A 9,655-nucleotide genomic window follows, 5' to 3' on the forward strand; every position below is an offset into this window, starting at 1 on the left:
CGCTTTGAAACGAGTCTTCGCTTTCTTTGAAAAACACCTCCGCGGTCATGTTATTTTTCTCGTCGACGCTTCCTTGCGAAACGAACCGGCTTTTGTCCGCTTTGGGGAAGCGGTTTAAAAAGTTTATCCACGCCTTTTTCTTCGCCGCCTCCGCTTTTTTTAACGCAGGACCATTCCACAAATTGGCCATATTATTTGAACACAATTTTATTTGTTGAATATTATTTGAACACAATTTTATTTGTTGAATATAAAATGGTTGTTCTCACTATTGTCACGCAACAGAACGGCGAGACTATCTATTTTGAAAAACCGATACCGAAAGTGCATTACATGAAACTCATTTCTTGCAGTTCGTACAACTGCTGGGACAATTTGAAAAGAGAAGGTTCGGCCACCTTGGGAGATAAAAATAAAGATGTCGCTTTGTCAGTTGGCAAAATGCTCCCAGGGCATTAGGGACCGTTCATTTTTTATGAGGTAGGGGGGGCTGGTGGGATTTGGGGGGGGGGCATGCGAAAAAAAATGGCTTTCGAGGGGGGGCCATCCCAAAAAAATAAGGGGAAAAGGGGGGGTCACCTGAAATATTTTAGTAAAACTTTAAAATGGCATCATGTTTGAATATCAAAAAAATTGCTGTAGAATAAACATAGAAGGCAGGATACAAATTTATTACAAACTTTCCTTCTGCTTTAAAAAAACGTTTGGCGACAAAAAGCATTTGTAGCTACTGAAAAGAAGTATTTAACACTGTTATTTTCGAATGCAACTTTCACTGGCACTCATCTTCATCTCCGCTGTCGTCGAGTTCTTCGTCGCCGCTTGTGCTGCTATGGGAGTCTCTTTCACCAATGCTGCAAGAAGCAGCAATGCTTTCCGTCAGAGTGTACTCTTCAGGGTACATGAAGGTGTAAACATAATCTCTGACTTCCCGCTCAAGGTTGGTGGTGATTCTGCTTCTTGTAACATTGGTGAAATAATTCCCTTCCAAGAGCTGTGCGATGTATGACCCATCTCTTCTAAATATCGACGTGGCAACATCCTCAACTTTAAGACACTCTTCCAGGACGGCCGTTCTAGGAGGGTACACAAGGCATTGTGGAAGATCATTTCCTAACGGGTTTCCAACACAGATTCCATAAACTCGTTGGACGTTGTTTTCAGTCCGCTTCCTCTTTCTTTCATTTGACTTTCTGCGGTTTTCTTTTTTCCTTCTCCTTTTGTTGATGTGCTGTTTCAGTATGCCCTTGAATATGCTGTTATAATTGCTCTTCTTATTTTCTAGTGCTTCCATGTCCTGCGTGACCTTCGTCAACTTAGCTTCTGTACATTTGATCTGTTTTACATTAAAACTGTGGGCAAATTCTCCGCCCTGCTTTAAAGCAAGCCCATTGGACTGAAAGAGTGTGGAATCGTGTTCCTTTACATCTTTCAATATGACATTCAACTTTTCCACCATTGCTCTGTGCTCTTTGATGGAGAAGTTCAGTTTTCTTCCATCACTGGGCTTCAACTGGTACCCTTGCATGGAAAACTCACTCGCCCTTTCTGAACAGCCATCCGCACTTAGAAAGATTGCTTCTTTTGCTTGTAAGATGTCAAACTGCCTGGATCGTTCAGCTGTAAACCTTTTCTTAAACGACTCGTCGCTTTCGCCATTATTGCGCATTTTGGAATGAGCCTCTTTCATGATGCTCATGTAGTAATGCGCTCTTTCCCCGATTGGATTAACAATATAAAGAAGAAAGAGCATGGAAGTGGCAGGCTGGTTTTATCTGACCCAGAGAGCGTTGCTCTATTTGCAGATAAGTTTATTGTCAAATCGAAGTTTGTGGTGGATTATCTTTAGCATCTTGAAGTGCTGGAATTTAAAAGGAAAAAGAGAGCAGAAGAAAAGGCAAAGTTAAGTAGGGAGGAGGATTATCCTTGGACTGAGTTGTGCGAAGATCTAACCAAGCTTAAAAAGCTACGTGTTCCAGAACTAAACAAGTACTCAAACCACCACGGGCTGAAGCAGCATTTGAAAAGCAGCAAGAGTGAGAAAGTAAAGGCAATTGTAAGACATTCATGCTTGCAGCAGAAGAGTCCTCTCAGAGCTGGCCAACCAACACTGAGAAATGCCAGGACATCGACACAAAATGACCACACGGCAAGTGCTGACAGCAGTGAAAGGGATGAAAGTGACAATGATGAGTATGACAGTGAGGCCATTGACTCTGGGGGAGACGATGATTCAAGTGACGTCATTCTTGCATTCATCAATTCAGATGAGGAAGATGCCAATGAGAGGCCAAATGCCACATGCTCAGGGCGAGCCACAACTAGGAGATCCGAAATTGACTTCTCTTTCTTTTGATTTGTTTTTTAAACAACAGCTCTCTGTCGTATAGAGATTGTAAATATTGTCTTCATAGTGAGCACAATAACGTGAAGTAGGGGGATAATAGAGAAATATTAAAAAAGTTGAAATCTAAATATTGTTTGTTCAATTTTTTTTTTTGGGGGGGGGTCATCCCAAAAAATGACCGCTATAAGGGGGGGCCATGTGAAAAAATTGGTAAGCTGAGGGGGGGTCATGCGATTTTTAAATGGCGCTTCCCAAATCCCACCAGCCCCCCCTAGCTCATAAAAAATGAACGGTCCCTTACAGTTTAGAAAGAATTTCAAAAGAAATAGAAGTTCTGTTCGAGAAATATAACTATAAGTTGGTAACAGCAATAAACCATCCTCTTGGCCAGCTTGTAATCTCAAATTTTGGGTTAAAACCGGTAGAACTTGATCGCGATTTAGCCGGTTTGCTTGGTATTAGGCGAAATTTGAGTCTTATAACATTCGTAAAAAGGCTAAGATCTCCAACGACATATTTCATTCATTGCGACTTGATCGATACGGAACGGAATCTGTTCAATGGCAAAAGGTCAGATGTCTTGGCCTTGTTTGATATGAAAGGGAAGCCTTATGAAAAGGTAAGCTACCAGGCTTCTCCGCAACAGGTTTTGCGAGACTGCTCTACAGACCAGTCCATAAATAGCATCACCATTAGCGTGAAAGATGAAAATGGCGAACTCTTCGATTTCAAGGGGTTTCCACTTCTTTTTGAATTAGAGTTAAATTAAATTTCTATATATACGCAATGTCTTCGGCAAATCTGTTGCCACCGAGCGCACCGCCTGCCGAGAATGAAAGAGGAATCTATCCAAGCCTTCCCGAAACGACAAATGCCGAGAATTTCCGGCTAACCGAGATCAGCAGAATTGAAAAAGAAATATCTGCTGAGGTCGAGCATTATAGGCTTGTGTTGAAAAAATACAAAAAAGCCCGGAAAGCGCTTCACTATTCCCTGGTTGGCCTTGGCGCCTTCACAGCAGTTCTGTCTTCTGGGGCTGTCGCAACATCACTCACTGGTGTTGGAATTGTTGTCAGCGCGCCTGTTGCCGGGACAGCCGCTTTATCTGGCGCTGTTTCCAATGGCCTGTCCGTTGTCATCAAGAAGCTTGAACGCAAAGTCAATAAGCACTCGAGAATCCATTCTCTGGCTATCGCGAAACAGGACTCGATTAACCTCGCCGTCTCACAGGCTGTTAATGATAATCGGGTTTCTGACACGGAGTTTCAACTTATCACACGTGAAATGCAGAAATATCGCCAGCTTAAAGAGACTTTATGCTCGAACTTTGCGCGAATACAAACAAATCCGATCCAGCCAGATATCGAAAAAATAAGAAACCAGGTTCGGGACCAGGTTCGGGACCAGGTTCGGGAAGAATATAGAAAAAAACGTGCAGATTAAACACCAGATTTGAACTAAATTTTGAGCGAAAAAACACGAAACTTTCTCTTAGTCTTATCAAAAATAGGTGATTGCGTGTTACGCCGCTGGGGCGCAGTCAAGTGTGACTTCAACATTCCTGATGGCTTTGAAAATTCCTGATCGCTTCAACTGAAGCCAAGAGGAATGCAACCAGCTTAAACTGAAGCCTTCAGGAATTCGCAACGGGAAGCTGTATTGCCTCAACCGGAACCGCGTCATGAAAGCATTCAACAACTTCGCGTGTAATATCACGCACGTGTCTCTGCCACTCTGGCGTGAAATATTCATTCACGAGAAACGCGATCAAGTGAACACTGACAAGCATGTTTTATGGTATGCAAATGAAGCCGTGGATTTTTTAATGCAAATTCGGACGGAGGTTATAACGTCGCTGACTTTTTTCGCTAACGCTCCCTGCCAAAAAGAAACCACTCGTGCCAATCGTAAGCATCCCCGGAGCATACTTTAAAAAAATTCTCGTACTCAGGGGTGGCTTCTAAGAGAGGTATTATCGGCGGGTTTAGCGTTGCTTTATGAACAGTTCCCTCCTTTTCGAAACAGGGGAAACAACACTCCTCGAAATAACAGTTCAGATATTCGAAACAAATAACCATCGGCACAATCTGCTGCTTGAATTCGCAGAATGGCAGTTTTTGAATATTCTTGTGTACCTTGTCCCACCCGGTTTTGTTTTTTTCCTTTATTTTTGCCGCGATGTACTCCTTTAGAATCATCTCACGAAGCTCTGGAGGGAGGCGATGAATGGCCTCGGAAAGCCCACAGGCAGCCATGTCGGCGCAGTATACACTGAGCGTGCACTTTTTTCAACACGAAATTTTTATGGCACAATTTTTTTTATATCCTTGAGCGAAAATAGCAGTGCGAATGCAGGCAAGGCTCGTCGAAAAGACTGCTGTAACGCGTGCCCTCTGTCAGAATCTCGGACGAGACTTCTGAATCATAAAAGCTGCCTTGGCGTCCGATCTCCTTTTCGAGCTCCTCTGTTAAAGTGGGGTAATGGTAAACGTTTTCTGAGTAACATCGCCCGCAGACTCCTTTCGAGCCACACTCGCCACAGTCATCGCACCAGTTCTCGCACGACACGATCGAGACCGGGCGGATCATTACCTCGCAGAAAGGGAGACGGGCGAGGTCTCGGTGAACCCCTCGCCACCCCATCGCCCCCTTTCGGGCCAGGTTCGCAGAAATGACCTTTTTCAGAATCATCTCACGGATCTCGGGCGGAAGAGTGGTGATCCTTTCGCGAGTTTGCTCGAAGCCTGTGAAATCTTCTGCGGCGGCAGCCATGTCGGCGCAGTATACACTGAGCGTGCACTTCTCCAATAGGAAAAACTTTCTGGCGCACTTTTGTATAAACTAGTGAAGGGCACATCCGCGCATATTGATTACGGACGTGCAGCGTCGATGGACCAGCTTTTTCGCCTTTTTACTGCTGCGCTGTTGCGTTACATTCACAGTTCTGGCGCAGCGCTCACGCATCAGCCGTTCTCGCACACACACACATGTAAAGTGGGGGTTCTGGTCGCAGCAGTATACAACAACAAAGGATCAAACAGGCAAAAAAACGCTCCCACCCTCAACTTCCCGATGCTTGAGAGGGAAGTTGAGGGTGGGAGCGTTTTTTTGCCTGTTTGATCCTTTGTTGTATACTGCTGCGCCAGAACCCCCACTTTATATGTGTGTAATGTTTCCTTACACTGGGTATAAGGAAATCTCCACAAGACAGTATACATTCGTATAAGGATACAGACGTATACTGATCATTATACAGACCTTATACATATAATTCAGTATACATCATTATACCTCTCCGTACACATTATGTATACGGGTTCATTATACCTCCTTATACATGCCATTTCATGCAGTGTAAAATGGAACCTTCTATCTGAAAACCCTAGGTACTGAGCAAAAGAAACGGTCCCTGACTTCCCCTACTTTGCAGTAACCCAATATATTCGCAAAAGTTCGTTTCAACATTCCTTATAAGTAGGTCGTTTATCTGTCATATATTTAGTGATAGATTCTATTATTCTGTTTAACTTTCCATCATCTCGTTGCTGAACAATAGCAAAGTACTATTTTAATCGAGGCTTGCAAAACCGATAACGAGGAAGAAGATCACTTCAGCTCTAATGTCCCTATTCATGAGATTAAATCACTTCAAGTGGAACTTTAATGTTATGATAAGTAGCCAGAAGTACACCTAAACATTACAGTTGTTTTACTATCCTAACAAGCTTACAATAGCACAAGTTATTTGGTGTTGTACAGAAGCACAAATTTGCGAACTTTCTTTTGGATTTTGGTGGCAATTTCATTATATATTAGTTTGACAAATGGCCTAGATGTAAGAAATCATGTAACAGGCTTTACACGTATTTAACGGGTTTTAGATAAAGTACTGGGATATTTGTTGTCTACTGAGGTATCACGCTTTCCTTCTATTCTTTTGAAATAGGAATTGGGTGACGAAATAAAGTGTACTTGTAAGTCAACGTCACTAAAAGCTGGAGAAAATTCAACACATCGTAAGCGAACAGCAAGCAGGGATCTTCAGCGAGCAAAGGGTCCATTCGATATGCCTTTGTTTTCGTGGCTGTTAGCGGTTGGTTTGTTCACCTCTCAGTATATAAAACTAAATATCACGACGTTTGTAGCCGTTTTCCGTAGTTAGATAAATGGTTTTCTGTATGGATAAATTGTAACTACTTAATTCGCTCGGCCAACAGCGTCCGCACTTTGCACATTTTGTGTGGTTACAAACGATTTTTACCGTCTTCGTCGCCGAGAAGCCTCCATGTCGGTTAGGGAATAAACCAACCTTAGAAGCGAATGTGTAATAGAAGATAAAAAGAGGGCCTTGTTTTTCACTCGCTTTGATACCTGATCGAAGAACGTCGCTAACTTGATCGAAGAGACCTTGCGGCGAAAAAAGACATCGTCTCCCATGTTTCCTTTTAGGGTAATGTTTTTTGATGATATGTTCCTGTGCCCATGTAGGTACTTCGACTTTCTGTAAGATTGATATGCTAGAAAAAAACCTTTTAACCGTAATGGCCTCATTGTCCTTGAATTTCTATTTTCAGGTAGTTGCGCTATCATTCCCAGAAGCCTTTTGCTGAGTGAGCTAGCATTAGTCCCGCCCAGCAGCTACCCTCCCTACCGATGTTCAGAAACCGTCATTGAACTGGTTCCGGTTTTCGATTTTCTCTTAAACGTTGTACGTTAGCTCACTGTAGACCGAAATACACGGGCCACGGGGAAGACGTTCTTAGTTTTAAGCTCGGTTTAAAATTGTGTCCTAAACGCATCTCGATGCCAATATTCACCTTCCAATCGAGGAAGGGCGATGAATTTTAGATAGTACATGCCTCTGTCAGTTTCTGTCGCTATGTCTGTTCAATGGATCGAAATAATTCAGCAAAAACAATATTATAATAATACTCTAAAGTAAATTCGAAAACAAATGAATCTAAACTAGACAGATTCTTCTCAAAAAGTAGATATACTGAAGCTTGCGTGCTGTCAATTAACCTCGTTTCACTTCACAGATTTTCCGCTAAACAGCTGTCTTGGCAACACAATCGAAGAGAGTTTCATCTACTGAATTTGTCATCCAAGTGATTTTTCTACCTCAAAATATTTATAATTTCTTTTAACTGGACCTTCCTGGATTAAGATTGTTCTTAAAAACATTTTTACCGCTCTCGTGTTCAAACCGGTGTTTTACGTTTAAAAAAGACACACTTGGAACAATTCAAAGCCATAGTTACGACAGCAGAAACAAGAAAGAGTCATGAAAAATTAATTGGTCTCATTTAGCAACGCAAATTTTAACCCATGTTTCGCGGAATTTGCACGCTATTTAACCAAAAAGCAAAATTATTAAAACGAGCCTTGCATTGAGTGAGCATTGAGACCTCTGTTAGTGAATGTTAGGGCAAAACAAATTTGTCGTTACTGAGAACAATCATGTTGTAAGATTCTTCAAAAATTCCGACGGTGAAAATTAAAAATAAATAATTAATAAACCGAAAAATAATCCTTGTGTCCTTCTTCAAACACTTGCTTTAGATGAAAGAATCTTTCGAAACGACTTAGGTCGCTGCATGAGACAGATTCGAATATTTTAACAACACTACCGAAAAATCTAAAATTGATTAGGAGAAGAGAGAAGAGTATCTCCATTCAACCTCTCTAAAATGGAAATTTTTACAAATATAAACCGCTCTCGGGTTATATCTTGACTTCACTCCAGAAAATTTGTCTTCTTTCTTGGTTAGTAATGCGTAGACATACCTTTTTGTTCCTCTTCCGAGTCTATGAATGCCACTGTAGTGGTTGATGGACTTACGCTTCAATATGAACCTGCATATAAAATCCTGCATAAATCTAAGTCCAACCGCAGGAATAGCAATACATGTAAGACTTTCTTCTATTTATTTTCTGCAAATACTCACTCTTTCAAGTGACTAGATCTTCTGCATATTAGAGCTTCCCTAGAGCGCTCAACCATAACACTGTACCACAGAGACCTTGATCTTCTTTAGCTAAACACCTTTTACTCCAAGAATAAGATTCACTCAACGACTCTGAACATTTCGTGGAGTAAACATCAAGTCTACATTACAATAAAGCCACGTGATTGATGCAGCACTGAATCTGATACCCAGGTCATTTTAAAAAATGTACCCCACTGGTCAGAACTTTGCTATAATTAACATTACAAAAGCTGTTGCAGCGAGGTGTTAGTGTCCCTAGCAACGAAAGCGGAAGAATAGCATGCTTTGTAATTCTCTATTTCTGTTAATCTTCAACATGTTTGTAAATTGTTCAAAACTACTTGGGTCTAGACTCGAAGAAGTGGGGCATGTTTTTTTTTACCCATTATTACTCTTTGGTATATATATTTGCAATAACAGTAGCTGAAGAAGCACAAGATATCGTAGTTTCGTATAACTTTTCGGTCCAACAACATCTATCATTCTGACAAGCAAATAATCAATATGGCATAATCGACTACGCCAAATAACTTATTGCCCTAGAAAACGAAACACGCAATAACATGTACAACGAGAGGAGGGTGTCAGATTTTGCCCAATGAAATGTTCTTGATTTTCTTCCGAGGAATTGTATTTTGAGCATCATATTAAGCAATTGTGACCCAAATTTGGGACTCAAAATAGTTATATTCCATCCTGATATCTATATATTCCATCCTAACAAATCCTAGATGAAAAAGCTGTTGACCATCCTAGCTGCTATCGCTAAAATTGTAATAACACACTCGCTACTGTCGGTACGACTACTGAGAAGGGAATCCCCCACTACCAAGGATCAATCTTTGTATCTCCTGTTACGTACAATTTACCTGAAATTGTGACTTTGATCAATAATATGAATTTCAAGTGTTCCGTTTCCTGCGGTGCATCAGTTACCATATTAGCTCTTATTGAAATCTAGAAGAGACTATGCAAATGGCCACTAGCAGTTTAAGTTAATGATTCCTTTACAAGTGGTAATTTCTCTGATGAATGAAATAACACTGGCAAGGATAACGCTTACATATCTTTAAAAAAGGCTCAAGATTTGACAAAGACAATTACAGGCCAATTTTGTCCTTTCTAACGAAAACAAAAAAATTGAAAAAGCTTTGTATCATCTCCTCTATAGCTATCTGGAAGAATTTAAAATACTTTCTTCATTTCAGTTTGGTTTTAGGGAATAATGCTCGACAACCCATGTACTTAGCTCTATCACTGAATCAATTGGCCAATCTATTGATAATGGTGAATTTGGTTGCGGTATATTTAGGGATTT

Source organism: Orbicella faveolata, unplaced genomic scaffold (assembly GCF_042242905.1).
Source record: "Orbicella faveolata isolate gen_17 unplaced genomic scaffold, um_ofav_v1 contig_2, whole genome shotgun sequence".
NCBI classification, from domain to species: domain Eukaryota; kingdom Metazoa; phylum Cnidaria; class Anthozoa; order Scleractinia; family Merulinidae; genus Orbicella; species Orbicella faveolata.